Source organism: Cherax quadricarinatus, chromosome 85, assembly GCF_038502225.1.
Source record: "Cherax quadricarinatus isolate ZL_2023a chromosome 85, ASM3850222v1, whole genome shotgun sequence".
Taxonomy (NCBI): domain Eukaryota; kingdom Metazoa; phylum Arthropoda; class Malacostraca; order Decapoda; family Parastacidae; genus Cherax; species Cherax quadricarinatus.
In genome coordinates this window covers 19,690,190-19,718,143 of record NC_091376.1, presented here as the reverse complement: position 1 = coordinate 19,718,143, position 27,954 = coordinate 19,690,190, and the positions used below count along the sequence as shown (strand labels likewise).

Genomic DNA, 27,954 nt, shown 5'->3' with positions numbered 1-27,954 from the left:
TCATCCTAGTGTGATAATGGTATGTATCATCCTAGTGTGGTAATTGTATGTATCATCCTAGTGTGGTAATGGTATGTATCATCCTAGTGCGGTAATGGTATGTATCATCCTAGTGTGGTAATAGTATGTATCATTCTAGTGTGGTAACGGTGTGTATAATTGTAGTGTGGTAATGGTATATATCATCCTAGAGTGGAAGTGGTATGCATCATCCTGTTGTGGTAATGGTATGTAGCATCCCAGAGTGGTAATGGTATGTATCTTCCTAGTGTGGTAATGGTATATATCATCCTAGTGTGGAAATGGTATGCATCATTCTGGTGTGGTAATGGTATGTATCATCCTAGTGTGGTAATGGTATGTATCATCCTGGTGTCGTAATGGTATGTATTATCCTATTGTGGTAATGGTATGTAACATCTTGGTATGGTAATGGCATGTATCATCCTGGTGTGGTAATGGTATGTATGATCCTAGTTTCGAAATGGTATGTATCATTCTAGAAGTAATGGTATGTATTATCCTAGTGTTGTAATGGTGTGTATCATCCTAGGGTGGTAATGATATGAATCATCCTGGTGTAGTAACGGTATGTATCATCCTAGTGGGGTAATGGTATGTACCATCCTCGTGTGGTAGTGGTATGTATCATCCTAGTGCGGTAATGGTATGCATCATCCTAGTGTGGAAATGGTATGTATCATCCTAGTGTTTTATTAATATGAACCATCCTCGAGAGGTAATGGTATGCATCATCCTTGTGTGGTAATGGTTTGTATCATCTTGGTGTGGTAATGGTATGTTTCATCCTTGTGTGGCAGTGGTATGTGTCATCCCGGTGTGGTAATGGTATGTGTCATCCTAGTGTGGTAATGGTATGTATAATCCTGGTGTGGTAATGGTATATATCATACTAGTGTGATAATGGTATGTATCATCTTAGTGTGGTAATGCTATGTATCATCCTAGTGTGGTAATGGGATGTGTCACCCTGGTGTGGTAATGGTATGTATCATCCTAGTGTGATAATGGTATGTATCATCTTAGTGTGGTAATGGTGTGTATCATCCTAGTGTGATAATGGTATGTATCATCCTAGTGTGGTAATGGAATGAGTCATCCTGGTGTGGTAATGGTATGCATCATGCTAGTTTGGTAATGGAATGTATCATCATACTGTGGTAATTGTATGTATCATGCTAGTGTGGTAATGGTATGTATCATCCTGATGTGCTAATGGTATGTATCATCCTAGTGTGATAATGGTATATATCATCCTAGTGGGGTATGATATGTATCATCCTAGTCTGGTAATGGTATGTATCATCCTGGTGCGTTAATGTTATGTATCATGCAAGTGTGGTAATAGAATGTTTCATCATAGTGTGGTATTGGCATTTATCATCCTAGTGTGATAATGGTATGTATCATCCTGGTGTGCTAATGGTATGTATCATGCTAGTGTGGTAATGGAATGTATCATCGTAATGTGGTAATGGTATGTATCATCCTTGTGTGATAATTGTATGTATCATCCTAGTTTTTAATGATATGTATCATCCTGGTGTGGTACTGGTATGTATCATCATAGTGTTGTTATGGTATGTATCATCCTAGTGTGGTAGTGGTATACATCATCCTAGTGTGGCAATGGTATGTATCATCCTAGTGTGGTAATAGTATGCATCATCCTAGTGTTGTAATGGTATGTATTATCCGTCTTTGGTACTGGTAGGTATCATCCTAGTGTGTTAACGGTATGTATCATGCTAGTGTGGTAATGGTATGTATCATCCTAGCGTGGAAATGGTATGTATCATCCTAGAGTAGTAATGGCATGTATCATCCTAGCCTGGCAATGGCATGTATCATCCTGGTGTGGTAATGGTGTGTATCATCCTAGTGTGGTAATGGTATGTATCATCCTATTGTGGTAATGGTATGTATCATACTAGTGTGGTGATTGCATATATCATCCTAGTGAGGTAATGGTATATATCCTCATAATGTGGCAATGGTATGTATCACCCTAGTCTGGTAGTGATATGTATCATCCTAGTGTTGTAATGGTATGTATCATCCTTGTGTGGTAAAAGCATTTATCACCCTGTTGTGGTAATGGTTTGTATCATCCTAGTATTGTAATGGTATGTATCATCCTAGTGTGGTAATAGCATGTATCATCCTGGTGTGGTAATGGTATGCATCATCCTGGTGTTGTAATGGTATGCATCATCCTGGTGTGGCAGTGGTATGTGTCATCCCGGTGTGGTAATGGTATGTATCATTCTTTTCTTCTAATGGCATGTATCATTCTGGAGTGCTAATGGTATGCATCATGCTAGTGTTTTAATGGTATGTATCATCGTAGTTTGGTAATGGAATGTATCATCCCAGTGTGGTAGTGGTATGTATTATCCTAGTGTGATTATGATAAGTATCATCCTTGTGTGGTAATTGTATGTATCATCCTGGTGTGGTAATGGTTTATATCATCCTAGTGTGGCATTATATGTATCATCCTAGTGTGGTAATGATATGTATCATCCTTGTGTGGTAATGGTATGTATCATTCTGTTGTTGTAATGGTGCGAAGCATTTTAGTGTGGTAAAGGTATGTATCATCCTAGTGTGGTAATTGTATGCATCATCCTAGTGTTATAATGGTATGTATCATCCTAATGTTGTAATGGTACGTGTCATCCTCGTGTGGTAATGGTATGTATCATCATAGTGTGGAAATGGTATGTATCATCCTAGTGTGGTAATAGTATGTATCATCTTGGTGTGGTAATGGTATGTATCATCCTAATGTGGCAGTGGTATGTGTCATTCCCGTGTGGTAATGGTATGTGTCATCCTAGTGTGTTAATTGTATGTATCATCCTGGTATGGTAATGGTATGTATCATGCTGGTGTGGTAATATTATGTATCATCATAGCATTGTAATGACATGTATCATCCTAGTGTTGTAATGATATATATCATCCTAGCGTGGTAATGGTATGTATCATCCTATTGTGTTGATGGTATATATCATCCTAGTGTGGTAATAGTATGTATCATTCTAGTGTGGTAACTGTGTGTATCATTGTAGTGTGGTAATGGTATATATCATCCTAGAGTGGAAGTGGTATGTATCATCCTGTTGTGGTAATGGTATGTAGCATCCCAGTGTGGTCAAGGTATATATATTCCAAGTGTGGTAATGGTATGTATCATCCTGGTGTGGAAATGGTATGTATCATCCTAGTGTGGTAATGGTATGTATCACCCTTGTGGGGTAATGGTATATGTCATCCTATTGTGGTAATGATATGTATGATCCTAGTTTCGAAATGGTATGTATCATTCTAAAAGTAATGGTATGTATCATCCTAGAGTTGTAATGGTATGTATCATCTTAGAGTGGTAATGACATGTATCATCCTGGTGTGGTAACGGTATGCATCATCCTAGTGTGGTAATGGTATGTATCATCCTAGTGTTGCAATGGTATGTATCATCCAAGTGTGCTAATGGTATGTATCATCCTAGTGCGGTAATGGTACGCATCATTCTAGTTTGAAAATTGTATGTATCATCCTAGTGTTTTATTAATATGTGTCATTCTCGAGTGGTAATGGTATGTATCATCCTGGTGTGGCAGTGGTATGTGTCATCCGGGTGTGGTATTGGTATGTGTCATCCTAGTGTGGTGATGGTATGTATCATCCTGGTGTGGTAATATTATGTATCATCATAGTGTGGTAATGGTATGTATCATCCTATTGTTATAATGGTATGTATCATCCTAGTGTGGTAATAGTATGTATCATTCTAGTGTGGTAACGGTGTGTATAATTGTAGTGTGGTAATGGTATATATCATCCTAGAGTGGTAGTGGTATGCATCATCCTGTTGTGGTAATGGTATGTAGCATCCCAGAGTGGTAATGGTATGTTTCTTCCTAGTGTGGTAATGGTATATATCTTCCTAGTGTGGAATGGTATGCATCATTCTGGTGTTGTAATGGTATGTATCTTCCTAGTGTGGTAATGGTATATATCTTCCTAGTGTGGAAATGGTATGCATCATTCCGGTGTGGTAATGGTATGTATCTTCCTAGTGTGGTAATGGTATGTATCATCCTGGTGTGGTAATGGTATGTATTATCCTATTGTGGTAATGGTGTGTAACATCTTGGTATGGTAATGGCATGTATCATCCTGGTGTGGTAATGGTATGTATGATCCTAGTTTCGAAATGGTATGTATCATTCTAGAAGTAATGGTATGTATTATCCTAGTGTTGTAATGGTGTGTATCATCCTAGGGTAGTAATGATATGTATCATCCTGGTGTAGTAACGGTATGTATCATCCTAGTGGGGTAATGGTATGTACCATCCTCGTGTGGTAGTGGTATGTATCATCCTAGTGCGGTAATGGTATGCATCATCCTAGTGTGGAAATGGTATGTATCATCCTTGTGTTTTATTAATATGTACCATCCTCGAGTGGTAATGGTATGCATCATCCTTGTGTGGTAATGGTTTGTATCATCTTGGTGTGGTAATGGTATGTATCATCCTTGTGTGGCAGTGGTATGTGTCATCCCGGTGTGGTAATGGTATGTGTCATCCTAGTGTGGTAATGGTATGTAAAATCCTGGTGTGGTAATGGTATATATCATGCTAATGGGGTAACATTATGTATCATCATAGTGTGGTAATGACATGTATCATCCTAGTGTGGTAATGATATGCATCATCCTAGTGTGGTAATGGTATGTATCATCCTATTGTGTTAATGGTATATATAATCCTAGTGTGGTAATGATATGTATCATCCTTGTGTGGTAATGGAATGTATCATCCTAGTGTGGTAATGGAATATATCGTCCTAGTGTGGTAATTGTATGCATCATCCTGGTGTGGTAATGGTATGTATCATCCTAGTGTGATAATGGTATGTATCATCTTAGTGTGGTAATGCTGTGTATCATCCTAGTGTGGTAATGGTATGTGTCACCCTGGTGTGGTAATGGTATGTATCATCCTAATGTGATAATGGTATGTATCATCTTAGTGTGGTAGTGGTATGTATCATCCTAGTGTGATAATGGTATGTATCATCCTAGTGTGGTAATGGAATGTATCATCCTGGTGTGGTAATGGTATGCATCATGCTAGTTTGATAATGGAATGTATCATCATAGTGTGGTAATTGTATGTATCATGCTAGTGTGGTAATGGTATGTATCATCCTAGTGTGCTAATGGTATGTATCATCCTAGTGTGATAATGGTATATATCATCCTAGTGGGGTATGATATGTATCATCCTAGTGTGGTAATGGTATGTATCATCCTGGTGTGCTAATGGTATGTATCATGCTAGTGTGGTAATGGAATGTATCATCGTAATGTGGTAATGGTATGTATCATCCTTGTGTGATAATTGTATGTATCATCCTAGTGTTTAATGATATGTATCATCCTGGTGTGGTACTGGTATGTATCATCATTGTGTTGTTATGCTATGTATCATCCTAGTGTGGTAGTGGTATACATCATCCTAGTGTGGCAATGGTATGTATCATCCTAGTGTGGTAATAGTATGCATCATCCTAGTGTAGTAATGGTATGTATTATCCTTCTTTGGTACTGGTAGGAATCATCCTAATGTGTTAACGGTATGTATCATGCTAGTGTGGTAATGGTATGTATCATCCTAGCGTGGAAATGGTATGTATCATCCTAGAGTAGTAATGGCATGTATCATCCTAGCGTGGCAATGGCATGTATCATCCTGGTGTGGTAATGGTGTGTATCATCCTAGTGTGGTAATGGTATGTATCGTCCTATTGTGGTAATGGTATGTATCATACTAGTGTGGTGATTGCATGTATCATCCTAGTGAGGTAATGGTATATATCCTCATAGTGTGGCAATGGTATGTATCACCCTAGTCTGGTAGTGATATGTATCATCCTAGTGTTGTAATGGTATGTATCATCCTTGTGTGGTAAAAGCATTTATCACCCTGTTGTGGTAATGGTTTGTATCATCCTAGTATTGTAATGGTATGCATCATCCTAGTGTGGTAATAGCATGTATCATCCTGGTGTGGTAATGGTATGTATCATCCTGGTGTTGCAATGGTATGCATCATCCTGGTGTGGCAGTGGTATGTGTCATCCCGGTGTGGTAATGGTATGTATCATCCTTTTCTTCTAATGGCATGTATCATTCTGGAGTGCTAATGGTATGCATCATGCTGGTGTTTTAATGGTATGTATAATCGTAGTTTTGTAATGCCATGTATCATCCTAGTGCGGTAATGGTATGTATCATTCTAGTTTGGTAATGGAATGTATCATCCCAGTGTGGTAGTGGTATGTATTATCCAAGTGTGATTATGATAAGTATCATGCTTGTGTGGTAATTGTATGCATCATCCTAGTGTGGTAATGGAATGTATCATCCTGGTGTGGTATATATATCATCCTAGTGTGGCATTATATGTATCATCCTAGTGTGGTAATGATATGTATCATCCTTGTGTGGTAATGGTATGTATCATTCTGTTGTGGTAATGGTGCGTAGCATTCTAGTGTAGTAAAGGTATGTATCATCCTAGTGTGGTAATTGTATGTATCATCCTAGTGTTATAATGGTATGTATCATCCTAATGTTGTAATGGTACGTGTCATCCTAGTGTGGTAATGGTATGTATCATCATAGTGTGGAAATGGTATGTATCATCCTAGTGTGGTAATAGTATGTATCATCTTGGTGTGGTAATGGTATGTATCATCCTAGTGTGGCAGTGGTATGTGTCATCCCCGTGTGGTAATGGTATGTGTCATCCTAGTGTGTTAATGGTATGTATCATCCTGGTATGGTAATGGTATGTATCATGCTGGTGTGGTAATATTATGTATCATAAACCATACCCCCGGCCGGGATTGAACCCGCGGTCATAGAGTCTCAAAACTCCAGCCCGTCGCGCTAACCACTAGACCAGCTAGCCACAATAAGATTCATCCAACTAGGTATATTTCTACACCATAGGAAAGTTAGCACAGGCACCTCTGTGACCACAAATGCAAGTTTTTACAGACGAATCTCCAGCTAGCGTGGCCGTGACGAACTCTAGCTCAAGTCCCTTCACTGCCGTCAACATGACTTAAGAAATCGTAATGACACGATTGCAAATAAACCATACCCCCGGCCGGGATTGAACCCGCGGTCATAGAGTCTCAAAACTCCAGCCCGTCGCGCTAACCACTAGACCAGCTAGCCACAATAAGATTCATCCAACTAGGTATATTTCTACACCATAGGAAAGTTAGCACAGGCACATCTGTGACCACAAATGCAAGTTTTTACAGACGAATCTCCAGCTAGCGTGGCCGTGACGAACTCTAGCTCAAGTCCCTTCACTGCCGTCAACATGACTTAAGAAATCGTAATGACACGATTGCAAATAAACCATACCCCCGGCCGGGATTGAACCCGCGGTCATAGAGTCTCAAAACTCCAGCCCGTCGCGCTAGTGAAGGGACTTGAGCTAGAGTTCGTCACGGCCACGCTAGCTGGAGATTCGTCTGTAAAAACTTGCATTTGTGGTCACAGAGGTGCCTGTGCTAACTTTCCTATGGTGTAGAAATATACCTAGTTGGATGAATCTTATTGTGGCTAGCTGGTCTAGTGGTTAGCGCGACGGGCTGGAGTTTTGAGACTCTATGACCGCGGGTTCAATCCCGGCCGGGGGTATGGTTTATTTGCAATCGTGTCATTACGATTTCTTAAGTCATGTTGACGGCAGTGAAGGGACTTGAGCTAGAGTTCGTCACGGCCACGCTAGCTGGAGATTCGTCTGTAAAAACTTGCATTTGTGGTCACAGAGGTGCCTGTGCTAACTTTCCTATGGTGTAGAAATATACCTAGTTGGATGAATCTTATTGTGGCTAGCTGGTCTAGTGGTTAGCGTGACGGGCTGGAGTTTTGAGACTCTATGACCGCGGGTTCAATCCCGGCCGGGGGTATGGTTTATTTGCAATCGTGTCATTACGATTTCTTAAGTCATGTTGACGGCAGTGAAGGGACTTGAGCTAGAGTTCGTCACGGCCACGCTAGCTGGAGATTCGTCTGTAAAAACTTGCATTTGTGGTCACAGAGGTGCCTGTGCTAACTTTCCTATGGTGTAGAAATATACCTAGTTGGATGAATCTTATTGTGGCTAGCTGGTCTAGTGGTTAGCGCGACGGGCTGGAGTTTTGAGACTCTATGACCGCGGGTTCAATCCCGGCCGGGGGTATGGTTTATTTGCAATCGTGTCATTACGATTTCTTAAGTCATTATGTATCATCATAGCGTTGTAATGACATGTATCATCCTAGTGTTGTAATGATATATATCATCCTAGTGTGGTAATGGTATGTATCATCCTATTGTGTTGATGGTATATATCATCCTAGTGTGGTAATAGTATGTATCATTCTAGTGTGGTAACTGTGTGTATCATTGTAGTGTGGTAATGGTATATATCATCCTAGAGTGGAAGTGGTATGTATCACCCTGTTATGGTAATGGTATGTAGCATCCCAGTGTGGTCAAGGTATATATATTCCTAGTGTGGTAATTGTATGTATCATCCTGGTGTGGAAATGGTATGTATCATCCTAGTGTGGTAATGGTATGTATCACCCTTGTGTGGTAATGGTATATGTCATCCTATTGTGGTAATGATATGTATGATCCTAGTTTCGAAATGGTATGTATCATTCTAAAAGTAATGGTATGTATCATCCTAGAGTTGTAATGGTGTGTATCATCTTAGAGTGGTAATGACATGTATCATCCTGGTGTGGTAACGGTATGTATCACCCTAGTGTGGTAATGGTATGTATCATCCTAGTGTTGTAATGGTATGTATCATCCAAGTGTGCTAATGGTATGTATCATCCTAGTGCGGTAATGGTAATATTCTAGTTTGAAAATGTATGTATCATCCTAGTGGTGTCATTCTCGAGTAATGGTATGTATCATCCTAGTGTGGCAGTGGTATGTGTCATCCCCGTGTGGTAATGGTATGTGTCATCCTAGTGTGGTGATGGTATGTATCATCCTGGTGTGGTAATGGTATGTATCATGCTGGTGTGATAATATTATGTATCATCATAGTGTGGTAATGTTATGTATCATCCTATTGTTATAATGGTATGTATCATCCTAGTGTGGTAATGGTATGTAGCATTCCAGTGTGGTAATTGTATGTATCTTCCTAGTGTGGTAATGGTATGTATCATCCTAGTGTGGAAATGGTATGCATCATCCTGGTGTGGTAATAGTATGTATCATCCTAGTGTGGTAATAGTATGTGTCATCCCGGTTTGGTAATGGTATGTGTCATCCTTGTGTGGTAATGGTATGTATCATCCTATTGTGTTAATGGTATATATCATCCTAGTGTGGTAATAGTATGTGTCATTCTAGTGTGGTAATGGTATGTATCATCCTAGTGTAGAAATTGTATGCATCATCCTAGTGTGTTAATGGTATGTATCATCCTAGTGTGGTATTGGTATGTATCATCCTGGTGTGGTAATGTTTTGTATCATCCTTGTATTGTAATGGTATGTATCATCCTAGTGTGGTAATGGTATGTATCATCCTGGTGTGGTAATGGTATATATCATCCTGGTGTGGTAATGGTATGTATCATCCTGGTGTGTTAATGGTATGTATCATCCTGGAATGGTAATAGTATGTATCATCCTGGTGTGGTAATGGTATGTATCATCCTGGTGTGGTAATGGTATGTATCATCCTGGTGTGGTAATGGTATGTATCATCCTGGTGTGGTAATGGTATGTATCATCCTGGGTTGGTAATGGTATGTGTCATCCTGGAATGGTAATGGTATGTATCATCCTGGTGTAGTAATGTTGCAGGCTTACTTAACCAGTATTGATCACTATGATGACACCTGTATTGATCATTATGATGACACAAGTATTGATCACTATTATGATACCAGTATTGATCACTATGATATCACCAGTGTTGATCACTATGATAACACCAGTATTGATCACTATGAGGACACCCAGTATTAATCACTATGATAACACAGTATTGATCACTATGATGACACCTGTAATAGATCACTATGAGTACACCAGTATTGATCACTATGGTGACACCAGTATTGATCACTATGGTGACACCAGTATTGATCACTCTGAGTACACCAGTATTGATCACTATGGTGACACCAAGTGTTGATCACTACGATGACACCTGTAATAGATCACTATGGTGACACCAGTATTGATCACTATGGTGACACCAGTATTGATCACTATGAGTACACCAGTATTGATCACTATGGTGACACCAGTGTTGATCACTATGGTGACACCAGTATTGATCACTATGGTGACACCAGTATTGTCGAGATGGGGTTTGTAAGGAGATAGACGGTTTGAGTTGAACACACATGTTGGATGGTAACACTATACATTGCAGGCCCGGTGGCCTGGTGGCTCAAGCTCCCGCTTCACACACGGAGGGCCCGGGTTCGATTCCCGGCGGGTGGAAACATTTTGACACGTTTCCTTACACCTGTTGTCCTATTTACCTGGCAGCAAATAGGTACCTGTGTGTTAGTCGACTGGTGTGGGTCGCATCCTGGGGGACAAGATTAAGGAACCCAATGGAAATAAGTTAGACAGTCCTCGATGACGCACTGACTTTCTTGGGTTATCCTGGGTAGCTAACCCTCCGGGGTTAAAAATCCGAACGAAATCTTATCTTATCTTAAAGGGGTAGTGGGAGAGCCCAGCCTGGCTTGTGTCGTCTATGGGCCTATGCGTCGAACTGCGGAAGTTACAGCGATTCTCACGCGACGAGGTGTCAGAGTGGGCGCCTGTGACAAGCGGGGTTCCACAGGGGTCAGTCCTAGGACCTGTGCTGTTCTTGGTATATGTGAACGACATAACGGAAGGGATAGACTCAGAAGTGTCCTTGTTTGCAGATGATGCGAAGTTAATGAGAAGAATCAAATCGGATGAGGATCAGGCAGGACTACAAAGAGACCTGGACAGGCTACAAGCCTGGTCCAGCAACTGGCTCCTTGAATTTAACCCTGCCAAATGCAAAGTTATGAAGAATGATGAAGGGCAAAGAAGACCGCAGACACAGTATAGTTTAGATGGCCAAAGACTGCAAACCTCACTCAAGGAAAAAGATTTGGGGGTGAGTATAACACCGAGCATATCTCCTGAGGCGCACATCAATCAGATAACTGCTACAGCATGCGGGCGCCTGGCAAACCTACGGATAGCGTTCCGATACCTCAGTAAGGATTCGTTCAAGACTCTGTATACCATGTACGTCAGGCCCATACTGGAGTATGCAGCACCAGTTTGGAATCCACACCAGTCAAGCACGTCAAGAAATTAGAGAAAGTGCAAAGGTTTGCAACAAGACTAGTCCCAGAGCTACGGGGATTGTCCTACGAAGAAAGGTTGAGGGAAATCGGCCTGACGACACTGGAGGACAGGAGGGTCAGGGGAGACATGATAACGACATATAAAATACAGCGCGGAATAGACAAGGTGGACAAAGACGGGATGTTCCAGAGACGGGACACAGACACAAGAGGTCACAATTGGAAGTTGAAGACTCAGATGAATCAAAGGGATGTTAGGAAGTATTTCTTCAGTCATAGAGTAGTCAGGCCGTGGAATAGCCTAGAAAGTGACGTAGTGGAGGCGGGAACCATACATAGTTTTAAGGCGAGGTATGATAGAGCTCATGGGGCAGGGAGAGAGAGGACCTAGTATTAATCAGCGAAGAGGCGGGGCCAGGAGCTGTGAATCGACCCCTGCAACCACAAATAGGTGAGTACAAATAGGTGAGTACACATGCGCATCACGTGACGTCACACATGCTGGTCACTGAGCCTATTGACTAGGAAGCCTAAATATATATGTATGGATGATGTGATCTACAATATACTACACAAGTACACATATAAGGGAACTCAGTAGCTATACTGACAGTATTGATCACTATGATAACACCAGTATTGATCTCTATGATAACACCAGTATTGATCACTATGATGACACCAGTATTGATCACTATGATAACACCAGTATTGATCACTATGATGACACCAGTATTGATCACTATGATAACACCAGTATTGATCACTATGATAACACCAGTATTGATCACTATGATAACACCAGTATTGATCACTATGATGACACCAGTATTGATCACTATGATAACACCAGTATTGATCACTATGATGACACCAGTATTGATCACTATGATGATACCAGTATTGATCACTATGATAACACCAGTATTGATCACTATGATGACACCAGTATTGATCACTATGATAACACCAGTATTGATCACTATGATGACACCAGTATTGATCACTATGATAACACCAGTATTGATCACTATGATGACACCAGTATTGATCACTATGATGATACCAGTATTGATCACTATGATAACACCAGTATTGATCACTATGATGACACCAGTATTGATCACTATGATAACACCAGTATTGATCACTATGATGACACCAGTATTGATCACTATGATGACACCAGTATTGATCACTATGATAACACCAGTATTGATCACTATGATGACACCAGTATTGATCACTATGATGACACCAGTATTGATCACTATGATAACACCAGTATTGATCACTATGATGACACCAGTATTGATCACTATGATAACACCAGTATTGATCACTATGACACCAGTATTGATCACTATGATGACACCAGTATTGATCACTATGATGACACCAGTATTGATCACTATGATAACACCAGTATTGATCACTATGATAACACCAGTATTGATCACTATGATAACACCAGTATTGATCACTATGATGACACCAGTATTGATCACTATGATGACACTAGTATTGATCACTATAACACCAGTATTGATCACTATGATGACACCAGTATTGATCACTATGATGACACCAGTATTGATCACTATGATGACACTAGTGTTGATCACTATGATAACACCAGTATTGATCACTATGAAAACACCAGTATTGATCACTATGATGACACCAGTATTGATCAATATGATAACACCTGTATTGATCACTATGATAACACCAGTATTGATCACAATGATGACACCCAGTAGTTATCACTATGAAGAAAACCAGTATTGATCACTATGATGACACCAGTATTGATCACTATGATAACACCAGTATTGATCACTATGATGACACCAGTATTGATCACTATGATAACACCAGTATTGATCACTATGATGACACCAGTATTGATCACTATGATGACATCAGTATTGATCACTATGATAACACCAGTAATGATCACTATGATGACACCAGTATTGATCACTATGATGACACCAGTATTGATCACTATGATAACACCAGTATTGATCACTATGATGACACCAGTATTGATCACTATGATAACACCAGTATTGATCACTATGACACCAGTATTGATCACTATGATGACACCAGTATTGATCACTATGATGACACCAGTATTGATCACTATGATGACACTAGTATTGATCACTATGATGACACCAGTATTGATCACTATGATGACACCAGTATTGATCACTATGATGACACCAGTATTGATCACTATGATGACACCAGTATTGATCACTATGATGACACTAGTATTGATCACTATGATGACACCAGTATTGATCACTATGATAACACCAGTATTGATCACTATGATGACACCAGTATTGATCACTATGATGACACCCAGTAGTGATCACTATGAAGAAAACCAGTATTGATCACTATGATAACACCAGTATTGATCACTATGATGACACCCAGTAGTGATCACTATGAAGAAAACCAGTATTGATCACTATGATAACACCAGTATTGATTACTATGATAACACCAGTATTGATCACTATGATAACACCAGTATTGATCACTATGATAACACCAGTATTGATCACTATGATGACACCCAGTAGTGATCACTATGAAGAAAACCAGTATTGATCACTATGATAACACACAGTATTGATCACTATGATGAAAAGCAGTATTGATCACTATGATGACACCCAGTACTGATCACTATAATGACACCAAGTATTGATCACTATGATGACACCAGTATTGATCACTATGCTAGCACCAGTATTGATCACTATAACACCAGTATCGATCACTATGATGACACCAGTATTGATCATTATGATAACACCAGTATTGATCACTATGATAACACCAGCATTGATCACTATGATGACACCCAGTAGTGATCACTATGATGAAAAGCAGTATTGATCACTATGATAACACACAGTATTGATCACTATGATGACACCCAGTACTGATCACTATGATGACACCCAGATTTGATCACTATGATGACACCCAGAATTGATGACTGTGATGACACCCAGTGTTGATCACTATGGTGACACCCAGTATTGATCACTATGACACCCAGTACTGATCACTATGATGACACCCATTATTGGTCACTATGATGACACCCAGTATTGATCACTATGATCACACCTAGTATTGATCACTGCATTGACACACAGTATTGATAACTGTGATGACACACAGTATTGATCACTACGGTGATGATCACTATAGTGATGAATGTAGCAATGATATTAATAAATTCATAAGTTTGCTGTGATTAAGGCCATCACACAGGACCAGGAGCTAAGACTCGACCCCTGCAACCACAAATAGGTGAGTATATAAAAAATCCCAAATTTACTGCCGTAACGTTAATTAATATTTAAATTGGTTTATTTTGGACACATTACGAGAAAACAGTTCAGTTATCCAGGTCAAGCTTTCCAGGAGACGTCATCTAGGTCAAGCTTTCCAGTAGACGTCATCCAGATCAAGCTTTGCAGGAGACGTCATCCAAGTCATGATTTCCAGGAGACGTTATCCAGGCCAAGCTTTCCAGGCGACATCATTCAGGTCAAGCTTTCCAGGAGACCTCATCCAGGTCGAGGTTTCCAGGAGACTTCATCCAGGTCAAGCTTTCCAGGAGACGTCATCCAATTCAAGCTTTCCAAGAGATGCTATTCAGGTCATTCTTTCCAAGAGACGTTATCCAGGTCCAGCTTTCCAGGAGACGTTATCCAGGTCAGGCTTTCCAGGAGATGTCATCCAGGTCAAGCTTTCTAGGAGACGTCATCCAGGTCAAGCTTCCCAGGAGACGTCATCCAGGTGAAGCTTTCCAGGAGACGTCACACAGGTCATGGTTTGCATGAGACGTCATCCAGTTCAAGCTTTGCAGGAGACGTCATCCAGGTCAATCTTTCCAGGAGACGTCATCTAGATCAAGCTTTCCAGGAGACGTCATGCAGGTCGAGATTTCCAGGAGACGTTATCCAGGTCAAGCTTTCCAGGGGACATCATTCAGGTCAAGCTTTCCAGGAGATCTCATCCAGGTCAAGGTTTCCAGGAGACGTCATCTAGGTCAAGCTTTCCAGGAGGCATACAGGTCAAGCTTTCCAGGAGACGTCATCCTGTGAAGCTTTCCAGGAGACGTCCTCCTGTGAAGCTTTCCAGGAGACTTCATGCAGGCCAATCTTTCCAGGAGACGTCATTCAAGCCAAGCTTTCCAGGAGACGTCATCCTGGTCAAGCTTTCCAAGAGACGTCATCCAGGTAATGCTTTCCAGGAGACGTTTGAAAATTACTTTTCTTGGCACAGCATTTATGGATGTTGAATACATTATGTGACAAACTTGTAAATTCTCTGCAGGTCTAATAGTCATTTTGATATACTTTTAGTAAATACATTTCGAAGAATGAAATTCGTTAAGCCAATACTGTGTCTGGAGAATGGGAAGAATGTTCAGTAATCTGGTGTTATCTGAGAAGAGGTGGGTAATTTTGGAGACAAATTTTGGTTGAACTGGAAAGTGATACGAACTAAACTCATATAATAACAAACACTAAGCATAAATTACCTTCTATACTCTTCTTATCTTCTGCTGAATGATATAATATCGGTGTGATCCAACCTGGGAGTGTGAAGCACTGGTGGTGTGATGTACTGGAGGTCCAACTGGAGGATGAAGCACTGGTGGTGTGATGTACTGGAGGTCCAACTGGAGGATGAAGCACTGGTGGTGTGATGTACTGGAGGTCCAACTGGAGGATGAAACACTCTGGTAGTGTGATGTACTGGAGGTCCAACAGAAGGATGAAGCACTCTGGTAGTGTGATGTACTGGAAGTCACAATTACTGCCAGACACTGACTCAGGAATACTCACGTAAGCTCACCCATTGTTAAAGTCCAACACACGACACCACCGCCAGTCAACAACACGGCACAGTGTTCCCTGGCCACCCTCGTAAACCAGGTAAACATGTGCCACAGCTTGACTTTTGTAGCATAATATGCCTTACAGCTTCATAAAGTTTTTTCTATGACTTTGCATACCAAAGATTGATGCACAATATATAAATCTTTCCATTTATTTCATTAACTTTTTCAAAGTTGAGCATATTTAAAAAGAAAATCTTTGAACATGATCTCCGAAGAGTGACCGTATCATCATGACTGTCTCACCGTTGTGCTCATGACCATGAATACAAACGAGAAAAATTATTGGCCTCAGATGTATCTCCAGTCGTTGCCATAGCTAATAACAATGTCACTACAGAACTTGGTGACACTAAATACAGTCATCTATAAGTGGCCAGAATTTAGGATGTAAGAGTGCTAGAGACCACCAGTCCCTCAACTGTCAGCAGTCACCAGCTGTAGAAGCTGTCAGCAGTCACCAGCTGTAGAAGCTGCCAGCAGTCACCAGCTGTAGAAGCTGCCAGCAGTCACCAGCTGTAGAAGCTGTCAGCAGTCACCAGCTGTAGAAGCTGCCAGCAGTCACCAGCTGTAGAAGCTGCCAGCAGTCACCAGCTGTAGAAGCTGCCAGCAGTCACCAGCTGTAGAAGCTGCCAGCAGTCACCAGCCTTCTATGGAGAGGGAACATGGATGCACGGGTCAAAATAAGATAAGATAAGATTTCGTTCGGATTTTTAACCCTGGAGGGTTAGCCACCCAGGATAACCCAAGAAAGTCAGTGTGTTATCGAGGACTGTCTTAACTTATGTACAACGTCTTGCTATCTGCAATTCGCAGGAATTTCACCATCTGTTGATAACTTGTCAGATGGAATAACATGGAATCATGGTATATAGAACATCCCCACAACATTACATTTTATATATATATATATATATATATATATATATATATATATATATATATATATATATATATATATATATATATATATATATATATATATATATATATATATATATATATATATATATATATATATATATATATATATATATATATATATATATATATATATATGCAAAACAACCACTCTGAAAGAATAGAGAAATTCCAAGCGCTTTCGTGACTACTCACATTATCAAGGAACTATGAAAGTAAAGCATCCAAGGAAGCTATATAAAGGGTCTGGCCAACTCCTCACGATCAGATCACACAACGGTTAAACACCTGACGCGCGCCGACCCAACTGGATAGGTCCTTTGCACAACTCACCCACAAACTATTCTACCCAAGAAAATTTAAAAATTATTATTTGTCCAGAGTATTATTAAATTCTTCCCAAATTCTATTAATTATAAATGGATCTAATTTATATAAACCAAAGGAAATATTCATATTATTGTCAAAACTGCGTTTTATGAAACAAGATTCAATTATATTCCTGTCGACCATGGACTTGCTTGATACTACTTTCTCAACTTTTTGAAAATCAATTGGATGGTTAAAATCTCTTACATGAATAAATAGAGCATTGGAATCTTGTCCAGTTCTAATGCTATATTTATGTTGTTTTAATCTTAGTTCGAGATTTTTACCAGTTTGACCTTAATGAACTTTATCGCAAATTTTACAATGAATCTTACAGACACATCAATCAGTTTTGCAACTTCAAAAAAACTTAATAATGTTGAAATTGCAAAAGCCTTTTGTAACTTTGAAAAATTTTCTGATTTATCCTCTGATGAAATTAATATTAGTAAAGGAATGGTATATAACTCTATGTTAAAACCAAACATTCCCAGTTGCCCTCAAAGATTCTTTAAGTCTTATGATACACTTAATAACAATTAAAATTTGCGCCTTACTAAAGCAGACAAAATAAATGCAATAGTAATTATGAAAGAAAATGATTACCAAGAAAAAATGAATAATCTCTTAGATGATACTGAAACCTATTCTAAACTTATGAAAAATCCCCTAGAAACTGTTAACAGCAATTTCAATAAAACAATAAAACTTCTACTGAAAGGCAAAGATGAATTAGTCAAACAATTTACTTCCACTAATCCATCTTTACCTTACATGTATGGACTAATAAAAACACACAAACCAGGTAATCCAGTCAGACCAATTATTAGCTCCATAGGGTCAGTTTCATATAAATTATCCAAATGGCTTGTTGATATTTTGAGCCCTATTGTTGGCAAAATTTCTAACTTTAATGTTAAAAGCAACATAGACTTGGTTGATAAATTAAGCTCCTTGACTGACTTAAATGATTTTAACATGGTTAGTTTTGATGTTACTTCCTTGTTTACGAAAGTTCCTGTTGATGATTTATTAAGTTTCTTATCTGAAGAACTCGTTAACTATGATTTACCATTGCCAGTTCCTACTATCATTAAACTTATTAAACTTTGCATTGTTGATGCAAAATTTGTATTTAATGATAAGTTTTACACTCAGAAGTTTGGTATGGCAATGGGAAATCCTCTTTCACCTGTTCTTAGTAACCTATACATGGAATTTTTTGAAACAAGGTTGCTTAACACAATCCTCCCTAATAGAGCTAAATGGTTCAGATATGTTGATGATATTTTGTGTCTTATGCCCCAAAATATAGATATACACCATTTCCTTGGAAAATTAAATAGCTTAGCCCATTCTGTAAACTTTACTGTTGAGTTTGAAGAAAATAACTCATTGCCTTTTCTAAATGTTTTAATTATTAAGGGTAATAATGAATTCAAATTTAAAATTTACAGAAAACCTACAAATAACTGTTCCTATGTCCACTATTTTTCCTCGCATCAAGATAGAGTCAAACTGTCTCTTTTCTCATCAATGTTTTTGAGAGCTTTACGAATTTGTAGTCCTGAGTTCATAGATGAGGAAATATCCAAAATTTATGAAATAGGTAATGATTTAAAATACCCAAGAAATGTAATTGATAAATCTTTTAAAGTTGCTAGAAATACTTTTTACAATCCAAAAAGGGGCAACCAGCCTTATTCAACTAAAAATATGTTGGTTCTCCCTTACCATGAAAACTTGGTTGATATGTCTTCTCTTCTTAAGACTTTTAATATTAAAGTTGTATTCAAAAATCTTGATACAGTAAAAAAACTTTTGATAAAGAATTCCCCACAAAATGCTGATGGATGTGTCTATAAGATTCCTTGTAAAATTTGCGATAAAGTTTATTGCGGTCAAACTGGTAAAAATCTCGAAATAAGATTAAAACAACATAAATATAGCATTAGAACTGGACAAGATTCCAATGCTCTATTTATTCATGTAAGAGATTTTAACCATCCAATTGATTTTCAAAAAGTTGAGAAAGTAGTATCAAGCAAGTCCATGGTCGACAGGAATATAATTGAATCTTTTTTCATAAAACGCAGTTTTGACAATAATATGAATATTTCCTTTGGTTTATATAAATTAGATCCATTTATAATTAATAGAATTAGGGAAGATTTTAATAATACTCTGGACAAATAATAATTTTTAAATTTTCTTAGGTAGAATAGTTTGTGGGCGAGTTGTGCAAAGGACCTATGCAGTTGGGTCGGCGCGCGTCAGGTGTTTAACCGTTGTGGGATCTGATAGTGAGGTGTTGGCCAGACCCCTTATATAGCTTCCTTGGATGCTTTACTTTCATAGTTCCTTGATAATGTGAGTAGTCACGAAAGCGCTTGGAATTTCTCTATTCTTTCAGAGTGATTTTTTGCATATTCTGAAATCACCTGTTTACTTTGATCTTATTGCATATAGTATATATATATATATATATATATATATATATATATATATATATATATATATATATATATATATATATATATATATATATATATATATATATATATATATATATATATATATATATATATATATATATATATATGCAAAACAACCACTCTGAAAGAATAGAGAAATTCCAAGCGCTTTCGTGACTACTCACATTATCAAAGAACTATGAAAGTGAGTAGTCACGAAAGCGCTTGGAATTTCTCTATTCTTTCAGAGTGGTTGTTTTGCATATTTTGAAATCACCTGTTTACTGTGATCTTATTGCACATATATATATATATATATATATATATATATATATATATATATATATATATATATATATATATATATATATATATATATATACATATGTATATATATATATATATATATATATATATATATATATATATATATATATATATATATATATATATATATATGTATATATATATATATATATATATATATATATATATATATATATATATTTATATATATATATATATATATATATATATATATATATATATATATATATATATATATATATATATATATATATATATATATATATATATATATATATATATATATATATATATATATATATATATATATATATATCATTCGCCTTCCCCGTCAACACAAAAGAGGGAGAGGCAGAACCCCCACTCACTCCACTGACAGTGAAAAAGTCAGAGTCCAGGTGAGCAAGAAAATTGAAGAGGGCAACACAGTGGGGGCAATCAGAATTATTACCAGTGAAGATACAGTTGCTCCCAGGAATGCTGACACGGCTGAAGCACTTAGAAGAAAGCACCCTGCCAGGGAAACCAGGGGCACCAACAGGTCCAGCACCTCTGTCCCCACTGTGGAACCATTGATTGTGGAAGACTCAGACATTTACAAAGCAATAATGTCATTCCCATCTGGCTCTGCTGGGGGTTACACTGGAATAAGGCCACAACATTTAAAGGAAATAGTTAATCCAGTTATTGGAGAAATTGCAGAGACAATGCTTTCAGAGATCACAAGGTTCGTCAACAATTCCTTGGCCGGTCTGATTCCTGATGAAATTAGACCTTTCCTTTTTGGTGCAACACTTTGTACACTTAAAAAAAAGGATGGAGGAATTCGGCCAATTGCAGTAGGCAACACGTTACGCCGCCTCGTATCCAAAGCTGCTGTCCGAAGTATTCGTGCACAGGCAGCCATGATGCTTCAACCAAACCAGCTTGGCTTTGGGTTCTCTCAAGGAAGTGAAGCAGCAGTTCATGCAGTACAAGAACATTTTCCTGGTCTTTTCCCTTTTGTTTCAGCTGGGTATAGCAAGGAATCAATGCTTCTCTTTGGAGAGCTTGAAATCACATCATCGGAGGGTGTCCAACAAGGAGATCCTCTTGCACCATTTCTCTTCTGTATAGCAGTTAGGGAAATCACAGTCAGACTGACCAGCGAGCTAAACATCTGGATCCTAGATGATTACACACTAGCAGGTACAAAGGAGTCCCTCCTACATGATCTTACACATATAATGACACGGGGACAGGAAATGGGTCTCATCCTGAATCCATCCAAATGTGAAATTATCTCAGTCAGTCAACAAGTGATAAATGCAGTGAAATCAAAACTACCAGGAGCAGCAGTCATTGCCCCCACAAATAGTGTCTTGCTAGGATCACCTCTAGGAAGCAATGCCATTGACACAATTCTCAGGAAGAAATTTGAAGAGTTAAGGAGAATGGAACAACGAAGAGGCAATCTGGACACCCACGATGCCTTGTACCTTCTCATAAAGTGCTTGAGTCTGCCCAGGTTGACATATTTCCTAAGAAGTGCACCTTCATATGATAACCTTATACTGCACGAATATGACAGTATTCTGAGGCAGATTTTTACGAAAGTACTTAACCTCACTCTAGAAGACGGGCAGTGGAACCAAGCTACACTTCCAGTCAGACTAGGAGGCATTGGTGTCCGCAAGTCATCACAGATTGCGCTACCTGCTTTTCTGTCCTCATGTATTGCATCCAGAGAGCTTGTAGCAGCGATTCTCCCTGAACATTTTAAGGACGAGATTGGAGTCCAGGACCAAAAGTTCATTGACGGAGCCATGATCTGGGATAATCTAACAGGCTCTGAAACCAGACCTGCTACCCCCAACAACTACAAACAATCGCAATGAGATGGTCCAGTAGTGGAAAATATAGCCTCAACAGTGCTTCAGAGTGTGTCAGGGAAGGATAGAGCCCGCCTCCTAACAGTGAGAGCACATCATGCAATGGATTTTCTGTTGGCTGTTCCCAACTCCAGCCTTGGCACACGCCTCGACCCACAGGCCATCCGCATCGGTGTTGCCCTTCGACTTGCCGCCCCTATTCTCGCCGAACACAGGTGTATTTGTGGCAGTGAAGCAGCAGACCGATTCGGGTACCACGGTCTTGTGTGCCGTAAACTTTAGGGAAAGATTGCAAGACATGAGGAGGTTAATAACATTATCAAGAGGAGCCTCACAACAGCCGGATGCCCAGCAGTAAGGGAGCCACCCCAGCTATGCAGATCTGATGGCAACCAGAAGCGTCCAGATGGTATCACCCTTCAAGCCTGGACAGATGGGAAGCAGGTGGTGTGGGACTATACATGTGCATCTACCTTGGCGGATACCTATCTCCAATACACCAGGGAGGAAGGAGGGGCAGCTGCCAGCTTCAGGGAGTCCCAAAAGTCTAGAAAATATGGAGAACTTGCCCATCATTATATGTTTGTTCCCATAGGCTCAGAGACCCTTGGCTCATGGGGAAAGAATGCATCTAAATTCCTTAAGGAGCTGGGAAAAAGACTCATCAGGGTAACTAGGGATCCCAGGGCAGCTAGTTTTCTGTTCCAGCGGCTCAGTGCGGCTGTTCAAAGGGGTAATGCCTGCTGTATTTTGGGCACACGCCCCAGCTCTGAGGAGCTGGATGAGATTTTCGCCCTATAATCGGTGATACACACGTAACAACATGTACCGTATATGCCTCCTTTATATCAACAATGTATCTCTTAAGGGGGATTACCGATAAACCCCTGGCTGTTTTCAAGCAGTCACTGGACAGGCACCTAAAGTCGGTACCTGACCAGCCGGGCTGTGGCTCGTACGTTGGATTGCGTGAGGCCAGCAGTAACAACCTGGTTGATCAGGCCCTGATCCACCATGAGGCCTGGTCACAGACCAGGCCGCGGGGGCGTTGACCCCCGGAACTCTCTTCAGGTAAACTCCAGGTCTCCTAAATAAGTGACAAGTTAGTACATTCCATCAGTTGAATTATAAAAAGCATTCCTTTCATGTATGGTGAGACAGGATTCAGTTATGTTTTTTTTTCCGTAAAGGAACTAATACATACAATGACCTGAGCTGCTGTTCATCCTGAGGGATGATTGCAAGTATTAAAGTGACTGAAGAACGCATTTGACTACCGAACCATCCTTACAAAGTACCGATGTTGGACTAATCTGATATTAAGTATGCAATAGTGTGCATGGAACCGTGTAAACACCACTAACAATGTTTATGGATGCATTCTTAAATAATTGGTTCCCTGCCATTTTCTTGAATATGTATATGCCATAACCGGCTGAATCTTCTTAAAACCCTCGTTCATCTTTCTTGAGGGGAGGATCGACGAGCTCTCCTTCGTCTGCATTCCGCCCTAATCTTACCGTAACTAGATTATGGCGACCAGATATAGCCTCTCGTACAATTCTTTCTAAGCCTGATCTCTTACACCATCAGCGATTACGTTTGTGTTTAGGTGCTTTTCGTTCCTTTCTTGTCGAGAGCCTATATGCAGAGGCGAATGTTCCATCTTTGCACGATTTGCATGTTACCCATTACCTCCAATATTTTGCTCCCTCTCATGACCTTTACGATCCTTCGTCATACCGGATAGTAACAGACGTTATTAGAGGTCCATTATTATCATTACTATTATTATTATTATTATTACTATTATTACTATTATTATTATTATTATTATTATTATTATTATTATTATTATTATTATTATTATTATTGTTGTTATTATTATTATTATTATTATTGTTATTATTATTATTATTATTATTATTATTATTATTATTATTAGTATTATTATTAGTAATATTACTATTATTATTATTATTATTATTATTATTATTATTATTATTATTATTATTATTATTACTATTATTATTATTATTATTATTATTATTATTATTATTATTATTATTATTATTATTATTATTACTATTATTATTATCATTATTATTATTATTATTATTACTATTATTATTATTATTATTATTATTATTATTATTATTATTATTACTATTATTACTATCATTATTATTATTATTATTATTATTATTATTATTATTATTATTATTATTATTATTATTATTATTATTATTACTATTATTATTATTATTATTATTATTATTATTATTATTATTATTGTTATTATTATTATTATTATTATAATTATTATTACTATTATTATTATAATTATTATTATTATTATTATTATTATTATTATTATTATTATTATTACTATTATTATTATTATTATTATTATTATTATTATTATTATTATTATGATGATGATGACTATTATATCATCAGTGTGCGCAGTATTCTGTTTCGCTTTACGTCGTTACACTTGTATTATGATTCTTAGCTGGGAAGATCATAGCAATATTTCAATATTTTTTTTATTAAGACAGTTTTGTAGGTCGGTGAGACTATACCAGGTTTGTTGGAGGTTCAGCCAGTTGTGGATACCAGGTTTGTTGGAGGTTCAGCCAGTTGTGGATACCAGGTTTGTTGGAGGTTCAGCCAGTTGTGGATACCAGGTTTGTTGGAGGTTCAGCCAGTTGTGGATACCAGGTTTGTTGGAGGTTCAGCCAGTTGTGGATACCAGGTTTGTTGGAGGTTCAGCCAGTTGTGGATACCAGGTTTGTTGGAGGTTCAGCCAGTTGTGGATACCATACCACTGTCTCCATGCTTACGTTAATTACTTTATGCTGTGAATGGGGTGTGATCTCCTTACTTGTCCGACTGCAAACACTTGTTACCTTCAGATCTTATAATATTTTGTTAGCTTTCCGAGTGTAGATACGCAATGTTTCTCTGGAGTTTCGCTCGCCCATAACAACATCTTAGAAGCTTATATATGGCACTTGGAGTAAGGGCTGCCTATGTGACGCTGTCATAGCTTGTGCAACAAACTTGTTGAAAGTCCTGTTGCTACTCACATCTGATTCTTCTCTTTCTTTCTGATTTTTTTTCTTTTCATAGTTAATATATGCTTGTACGCAACTCTAGTGGCGAGTCAGTGTGTACAGGTGTGTGTGTGAATTATTACACCAGGATCATATGATGTACCTAGCTGTTTCTTGATGTTGCAAGATAATTCTGTCTTGATGTACCTAGCTGTTTCTTGATGTTGCAAGATAATTTTGTCTTGATGTACCTAGCTGTCTCTTGATATTGCAAGATAATTCTGTCTTGATGTACCTAGCTGTCTCTTGATGTTGCAAGATAATTCTGTCTTGATGTACCTAGCTGTCTCTTGATGTTGCAAGATAATTCTGTCTTGATGTACCTAGCTGTTTCTTGATGTTGCAAGATAATTCTGTCTTGATGTACCTAGCTGTCTCTTGATGTTGCAAGATAATTCTGTCTTGATGTACCTAGCTGTCTCTTGATGTTGCAAGATAATTCTGTCTTGATGTACCTAGCTGTCTCTTGATGTTGCAAGATAATTCTGTCTTGATGTACCTACCTGTATCTTGATGTTGCAAGATAATTCTGTCTTGATGTACCTACCTGTATCTTGATGTTGCAAGATAATTCTGTCTTGATGTACCTACCTGTATCTTGATGTTGCAAGATAATTCTGTCTTGATGTACCTACCTGTATCTTGATGTTGCAAGATGTTGCCGACTTCAAGACAGTCAGGGGTCTATTGGTAATCCCCCTTATGTATGCTGGGGGGAAGTTGAAGTCTTGAGCCCGTGGCACTTACTGTGTTGTCTCTTAGTGTACACGTGGCACCTCTGCTTCTCATTGGGAGGATGTTGCATCTTCTACTGAATCTTTTGCTTTCATAGGGGTGATTTTCGTGTGCAAGTTTGGTACTAATCCCTCTAGAATTTTCAAAGTGTATATTATCTTGTATCTTTCTCGCTTGCACTCCAGGGAATGCACATCAAGGGCCTTCAACTGTTTTCAGTAATTTAGTGCCAAGAAAGTTCTATGTACATTCTCCAGGTCAACAATTTCGCCTGTCTTGAAGGTGGCAGTTAGTGTACAGCAATATTCCAGCTTAGAGAGAAATAGCAATTTGAAGAGAATCATCATGGGTTTGGCATCCCTAGTTTTGAAGGTTTTCATTATCCATCCTATTATTTTCCTAGCAGATGCGGTAGATACATTGTTGTGGTCTTCAAAGGTGAGATCCTCTGATATTATCACTACCAGGTCCTTTACGTTATTTTTTCGCTCTATTGTGTGGTTAGAATTTGTTTTATTGTTCTGTTTGTTAAGAAGTTTTAGATCCATCTAGTAACTATTCCTGTTATTCATTTATCACGCATTTTGTGCACTATTACATTGGTTACACTTGTCGAAGGCTTTCGCAAAGTCTGTGTATACTACATTTGCATTTTGTTTATCCTCTAAAGAATCCAGGATCTTGTCATAGTGGTCCAGTAGCTGGGACAGGCAGGAGTGACCTGCTCTAAACCCGTGTTGCCCTGGGTTGTGTAACTGATGGGTATCTAGGTAAATGGTGATCTTGCTTCTTAGACCCTTTCATACATTTTTATGATATAGGATACTAGTGCTATCGGTCTGTAGTTCTTTGTAATTGCTTTACTGCCATTATTGTAGAAAGGGGCCTTGTCTGTTGCTTTTAGTGAGTGTGGGATGACCCCTGTGTCCATGCTCCCTCTATATAGAAAGCTAAAGGCATGTGACAAGGGTTTCTTGCAGTTCTTAATGAACACGAAGCTCCATGAGTCTGAGCCTGGGGCAGAGTGCATGGACATGTCAGTAATTGCCTTTTCGAAGTCTAGTCATGTATTTTGGGTTTCTATCAATTTCACTGATGGCTTAAAGTTCTTGAGATTCTTGTCTCCTATAAAATACCTTAAGCTTAAGTTTGATATTTGCTATTTCTCTGACCAGTGCCTCCCTTCGTATTTCAGATATACTGGCCCCTCCCTGCAGCTCTGTGATTCTTCGCCTTCACCTGAACAGGGAGGGTCTCACTCTTATTTCGTCAGAATTGTACACCTTTACGTATCTCCATAATTTTTTCCCTCAGTGGTACCACTAGACTACAGGTCAGGTACACTAGCAGGTTTTGGAAAATTATTATTACGAGGTGACTTGCCTGGTAGGATCGTGGCCACTGCTACGACACCAGTTACCTTTTAGGTCTATCACTTCCCTCTTAAATTATTTATTTTATTATCACACTGGCCGATTCCCACCAAGGCAGGGTGGCCCGAAAAAGAAAAACTTTCACCATCATTCACTCCATCACTGTCTTGCCAGAAGGGTGTTTTACACTACAGTTTTTAAACTGCAACATTAACACCCCTCCTTCAGAGTGCAGGCACTGTACTTCGCATCTCCAGGACTCAAGTCCGGCCTGCCGGTTTCCCTGAATCCCTTCATAAATGTTACTTTGCTCACACTCCAACAGCACGTCAAGTATTAAAAACCATTTGTCTCCATTCACTCCTATCAAACAC

At 38.7% G+C, this 27,954-nt stretch overlaps 1 protein-coding gene across 2 annotated transcripts in view; it reads right to left on the bottom strand.

Moving 5' to 3' along the window:
• LOC128703120 (UDP-glycosyltransferase UGT5) overlaps positions 1 to 16,543 on the bottom strand; it is a 61,403-nt gene extending 44,860 nt beyond the window's left edge. Inside the window, exon 1 of one of the 2 annotated variants that reach the window (XM_053797675.2) lies at positions 16,032 to 16,543. The gene's annotated coding sequence lies outside the window, so the exon portion shown is untranslated. The remainder of the gene's footprint in view (positions 1 to 16,031) is intronic. The other variant, XM_053797674.2, reaches the window with a different exon arrangement.
• Positions 16,544 to 27,954: the final 11,411 nt, after the last annotated feature.